A 6,991-nucleotide genomic window follows, 5' to 3' on the forward strand; every position below is an offset into this window, starting at 1 on the left:
ATGGCTTTCCAAACATACATTTCAACTGGAACTCATTCTCTCTCTCTCTTCCTATACCAGATTCTTCCAAATCATAAGCCAACCTACATGACCTCAATTGAAGATTTTATTTTTTTATTTATTTATTTTTTTTTTATCTTTTTATTTAAAAAAAAAAAATCACATGCTCCCCATCCTGAACCCTCCTCCCTCCCAACCTCCCCATACCATCCCCCTGGGCCTTCCCAGCGCACCAGCCCCAAGCATCCAGCATCGTGCACTGAACCTGGACTGGCATCTCGTTTCATACATGACATTTCACATGTTTCAATGACATTCTCCCAAATCTTCCCACCCTCTCCCACAGAGTCCATAAGACTGTTCTATACATCAGTGTCTCTTTTGCTGTCTCGTACACAGGGTTATCGTTACCATCTTTCTAAATTCCATATACATGCGTTAGTATACTGTATTTATGTTTTTCCTTCTGGCTTACTTCACTCTGTATAATAGTCTCCAGTTTCATCCACCTCATTAGAACTGATTCAATTGAAGATTTTAAAAGATAAGGCTCTTATCATAAACATTCATGTATTTGTGTATGTATTCAGTTCAGTTGCTCAGTCATGTCTGACTCTTTGCAACCCTATAGACTGCAGCACATCAGGCTTCCCTATCACCAACTCCCAGAACTTGCTCAAACTTATGTCCATTGAGTCTGTGATGACATCCAACTGTCTCATCCACTGTCATCCCCTTCTCCTCCTGCCTTCAATCTTTCCCAGAATCAGGGTCTTTCTAATGAGTCAGTTCTTTGCATCAGGTGGCCAAAGTATTGGAATTTTAGCTTTAGCATCAGTCCTTCCAATGAATATTCAGGACTAATTTCCTTTAGGATTGACTGGTTTGATCTCCTTGCAGTCCAAGGGACTCTTAAGAGTTTCTCCAACACCACAATTCAAAAGCATCAGCTCTATGGTGTTCAGCTTTATTTATGGTCCAAATCTCACATCCAAATATGACTACTGGAAAAAACCATAGCTTTAACTAGATGGACCTTTGTTGGCAAAGCAATGTCTCTGCTTTTCAATATGCTGTCTAGATTGGTCATAGCTTTTCTTCCAAGGAGCAAGCGTCTTTTAATTTCATGGCTGCAGTCACCACCTGCAGTGATTTTGGAGAACCTCCCCCCCCCACATTAAAGTCTCTTACTGTTTCCCCATCTATTTGCCATGAAGTGATGGGACCATGATCTTAGTTGTCTGAATGTTGAGCTTTAAGCCAACTTTTTCACTCTCCTCTTTCACTTTCATCAAGAAGCCCTTTAGTTCTTCTTCACTTTCTGCCATAAGGGCATTGTCATCTGCATATCTGAAGTTATTGATATTTCTTCTGGCAATCTTGATTCCAGCTTGTGCTTCATTCAGCCTGGCATTTTGCGTGATATTCCCTGCATATAAGTTAATAAACAGGGTGACAATATATGCTCCTGATGGACTCCTTTCCCAATTTGGAACCAGGTATGTATTAGTAGCCCATTTTGTTGTTATTTTCAAGTGTTCCAGCTTAAAAAAAAATATTTCACAACATAATTTTCATACAGTCCTGGGTTTAAAAATCTGTGGGAGAGAAATACTAGGGAGACTGTGGTGATAACATATTGGATCAGGATGGCATTTCTCCCTAGCAATGATAAGATTTATTCTAGGCAATGAGTTTTAATTTTAGAAAAGGGAAACTGGTTACATCCTTTCATAGAAGCTTTGGTGGACTGTTCCAAATCTAAAGTTTCCAAGTATCTGAATGCTTCTCCTTCCTTGAAACCTGGGCAAACTTCTCCAATAAAAAGCAAGCAAGCAAAAACAAATAAGGGGCAATTGTAAACTTAACCTGAGTTACAATGGATTTAGGGCAGTTTCAATTATATTCAGAAACTAAATTATGAACCATAAGAGCATGTTGGAGTTCTGTTTCTATTGAACAGTGCCACTGTGATGCTAACAGATTTTCCAACATAAAAGTTTTGTCCTAAAAATACTAGATAGCTTTTATCATCAGATAGATTAGAGGGAAGAGATACTGCCTCATTTTAGGTAATCCATGCTGAGAGGAAAATAGACAAACTCACCGTGTCTTGTGTGATAGAGTCATGAATTTTCATCTTTGCACTTTCAGTGTTGTACAGTAGTGTAAATGTTTGTTGGAAATAATAACTCTATAAGAAAATTTTATTTTCCTGAATATATTTTGAAGACAAGAATCTGATTACTTCCAAAAAGTTTAAAATGCTAAAATTGAAAAAATACATATGAAGTAGTTTTTAGTGGCATATGTTGTGTTTTCTTACAGCTCAAGGTATCTTTTAAGTGATAAAAAGTAACTAAACTAAATGTTTTCAGAGTTTTCAATGTTTGTTTTACTCCATAACATGTTTAAAGCTAACTGGTATATTCTTTTATATACTAAGCATCTATGAGAATGTTCTGCATGTTCCAGATACTTTATGTCATAGAATAATGATTTTATGAAGTGAGGAAGATATTTTCAATATTTAGACTTTTTATAGGTTTTGCTTTTCATGAAGCCACAATAATATTTTTTGTGTAAATTGTAATTGTAAGTTTTCCTTATGATTAGTGTATTATTGCTAATGATTTAAAGTTTGCATAAGTATTACTATTTTGATGAATTTTTTTCCACATTAGATATAATTTGAATTGAGTGATAAATCTTTGTTTTGATTGTATTTAGTTTTGAATCCCAGCCTTTATTAAATAAACTATGGGCATAATTTACTTTCTTTCTATTAAATCATTATTTTCTAGATCATGAAGTCTATGGTCAGTAAAGCCACAACAATGTTATCTTTATAAGATTTTTTTATCATTTCACATAAACAATGTCTGCTTAAACTATTACTAGGTGAGGAATGACTTTTGTTCACTCTTCCCCCTAATACTCCTTATATGTAATATTGATTTATCTTAGTTTGATTTATCATTTTTATTATTACTGATTAATTGTTTTTATTATTTTATAGTTATGCTATCTCTTCAGTACTCTCTTCAGTATCTCTTCAGAATTATCAAATGCAATGATGGTATGAATTGTTATCTTGGTAACTGTAAGTGCACATTTTAACATTTAGCTAGAAAATACCAAACATGGTCTTAATATGATGTTTAAAAGAAGTATTATATCTCTATCTAACTATAGTAAAATTAAAGTTATATAATATTTTGCATATATCATGTTTGATATTTAAAAATTGCATTATGAATTATAGAACAATAGTGCTCTTATGCCTGTATTGATAATCAGCAAAAGAATTAACAAGAAGACTGAGTGACTTACTAAGTGACTTGTTTATTTATCTAATAATGAACAAGTCAGAGAAAGAGTCAGTTTTATCAAAGCTAAAATAAGAGCTCATAGGGCCACACTGTTAAGGAAACTTAATCCAATATTTTAAACTATAGTCCAGACAAAGAAATCCTATTCTGCAATTCCATCTCTATAGGCAGCTATTTCACCATTCATATTTTCTTTTCTAAAGCATCAGTTTTCCTTTGTAAGGGGAAAAAACCCTTGATCGATCATGTCATTGAATTTTCTGGTCACAATAGTCATTGGGGATGGTTTCTATGTCTCCTTTGGTGGAGCCATTCATTTCTACCAGATATCCACCTGTTAAATCAAGAGGCGAAGGAAGGTAGAAATGGGCATTTGTTTGATAGCTTTACCATGGCTCTCTGCTAAACTGCAATGAAAATGCATGAAAGAAATTTACAGATTGGAAAAAAACTAGGCAGTGTACACTTTTAAGAACTAGAGAGCATCTAGTTACTCCCCTTCTGAGAGATAATATTAACTGAGTTCTGAAAAATTATTGTCATGTCACTCCATTGTTATTGGATATATCTGTTTTTTCTGAGATGCTAGATATTTGGGCTTTTATATGAAATTCCCTGACTATTAATTATTGTTTCAAATACCATTAAGACCTATATAAGACACATGAACCTTACCTACCCAGAGGTAAATAATCTCTGTAGACTCTGAGAAGTGCTCCATTGGAATAAGGTTGCTATGCTATCACAAGAACAAGTAAGGATTTCCAACCAGTCAGCAGACAGATTGTAGGGGTGATATCCCAGAAGAGGCAAAGCTGAGTTGCCTTTAAGGAATGAAGAGTAGTTTAATTAGGGGAAAAGAAAATAAAGGGTCATTCCTGATGAGAGAGAACTACAATTGTAAAACAACAGAAGTAGAAGGATTATGATATTCAAAAAGTCTAGAACTTGTAGACTTAGAGCACTGAGTATAGTTATCAACAACAAGAGATTATCAGGAACGGAGGCTTTCTATTGTTTATACTGTACATGCTAGGCCTCAGCATATTCCTGTGTAAAGGGAGCTGTCTGAAGCATTCTCTGTTTCATAGGAGGCCATATTCCATTCCCTCAGCCCTGCTGCTGATTCTGTCAGGCTGAGCATCTGAACAAAGGGAACCAATTTATAAGACTTATGACCTTTTTGGATTTTTGTATATAGCCTTTCTGGATCTCTGGAAAATTAATAGATCCTGTTTCCTTTTATTAAAATACTTAGTTAGAAATTATGATCATATAGATTTGCTAGGGAATTATGAGTATATTGAATATACAGAAACTCTAAGACTGAAAATAAATAGCATAGTAAGAAGAATGTAAATATGCATATAATGGAGAAAGTAATATGTGACCACAGTAAAAAAAAAAAAAAAATTAAGTGTATTGTAAGTAATAAGCCAAAAGGAATATTTTCTACCATATAGTCCTAAAAAACTAAAGATGTAATTTACTTTACATAACTACTGTATTCATGAAATCTTGACAGCTAATTAAATTTCAATTAAATCATATTATGGATAGACTTAGGTTGGTACTACTTAGGTTGGGTTACTTATGAGTGAGTCTGCTTCTAAAACAACTCCATTTAAAACTTTGATAGTCAATCCTTAGTTCTTTGGTTTAATTAGTTTTAATTAATTAGCTAATTAGTGTATAATTACTACATGGACTTCAGAAAATTCTTTTTAGAAGAGTCATATATATTTTACTCAAGAATTAAGCTATTTGACTTTTAGTGGTATATTTTTCTAATGAACAGAAAAATTATAACACTCCAGGAGAGAACTGGTATTCACAATGTACCTACTAAATTATTTAATTGTTAGCTTAAATTAATTTTCTAGATTACTATAGGGTTTTTTTTTCTAATTTATAAAGTAAGAAATCAAGGACTAGGGAAAGCAAGCAATTGACTCAGTATTAAGCAGCAGAGTGTTTCTATACTGGTCTGACTTAAAGATAATGCTTTTCAGATCATTCTGTGGAGTATTTCATTGATAGAAATAAGCATTTGTGCCTTTAGAAAGAAATGCATTTTTAACATGGTGTGATTTTTCAACTTTTTTTGAAAGTATTTGTCTTCATTTTGAGTTATTTCTGACAGAATTGAGCTCTTTCTGCTGAATTTGAAATGCTGAATTGATATCACAGCTACAGTAATATTCTGTGTGTGTGGGGTGTCTAACAATAGTATATGTAATAACTTCTAATGTTACTAAAAATATGTTAAAAGTAAACACATGGGTGACTCTTAAGGTAATGCTGCTCAACCCTGCCTATGTTTTATACTTACAGTGTTATTATAAAAATATATCCTTGCCCAGGCACCACTCCAAAGCATTTACACCCAATTCCTGAAAAAAAGAACCCAGGAATCAGAAATTTTAATTGTCTTGATGATTTAATGTATCAGCCAAAATTGAGAACATCTACTTTTCCATCTGAGTCTGAGTAATACTGTCCAAAAACTTACATGAGATAATAATGTAGGCAATTGGTAATTTCCTTTTTTTTTTTTTGAGAACTCATTGTATTGTGCAACAGTAAGTTGAAATTTGTGGGAGTTGTCATTTGTTACAATCTATTGGGTTACTAGAGTCCCCTGAAGGGGGAAATATTTCAAATTGTGTTATTATCAATCCAGTATATTACTTTCCAAATGACTTATGAAATTTTGTCATTTTAAAGCAAATGAAGGGAGAGACAATTTGTTTCATTATGATATAAAGACATTTTCAATTGTTTAAATTATAAGTATGCATAGTTAAATGAATTCTTTCTAGCTCTTTAATACATTTATAATATGAATCTGATATAATACAAATATATTTTATTACATAACATTATTTCAAAAACATTAATTTTAATGAGTAGTTGAGTGATCTATTGTTAAAAATGCATATGTACTTACAAACAGAATTTTAAGAAATGATATATGAAGAACAATCTCATTTTCTCCCTGAAGGGAAAATAACATCTTCCTGTGAAAATACACAAATGAATTAGGAAAAACAAATATACTTGAAAGATAAAAAATGACCAGATCAGATCTGTAATAAATGGAGATCTGTAATAAATAGATATGAAATCAGAATGTGGGTTAAAAAAAGAGAGAGATTTGGAATCTTATTAGTTTGCACACAAAATTTACACAAATGTAGATAAAACATGTTTGGAATTCACAAAATAAATCATTTTTATTTATTTATGCATTTAAAAGTTCCTACATAGAGTTTAACTTCAATTTTATGATGCAGTATTTAATATCTATGTAGTTTACCATTAATATTTTCCCAAATTCAGTAAGAGATATAATTTAAAACTTAATGATTTACATCCTCTGATATTCTAATAATAGAATAAGGTCCACAGATTCAGTATTTATGATTATTTCAATGCATAAAATTCAATAGCAAACTTAAAATTTCTGATTAGCTGAGTGCTGCTGCTGCTGCTGCTGTTGCTAACTTGCTTCAGTCGTGTCCGACTCTGTGAGATCCCATAGACGGCAGCCTACCAGGCTCCTCTGTCCATGGGATTTTCCAGGCAAGAGTACTGGAGTGGGTTGCCATTGCCTTCTCCAATTAGCTGAATAAATTTTGTAAAAATAATATATTTAT

This window comes from Bos grunniens, chromosome 2 (assembly GCF_055505025.1).
Source record: "Bos grunniens cultivar Pamir isolate PY7600 chromosome 2, Bosgru_T2T1.0, whole genome shotgun sequence".
Classification (NCBI taxonomy): domain Eukaryota; kingdom Metazoa; phylum Chordata; class Mammalia; order Artiodactyla; family Bovidae; genus Bos; species Bos grunniens.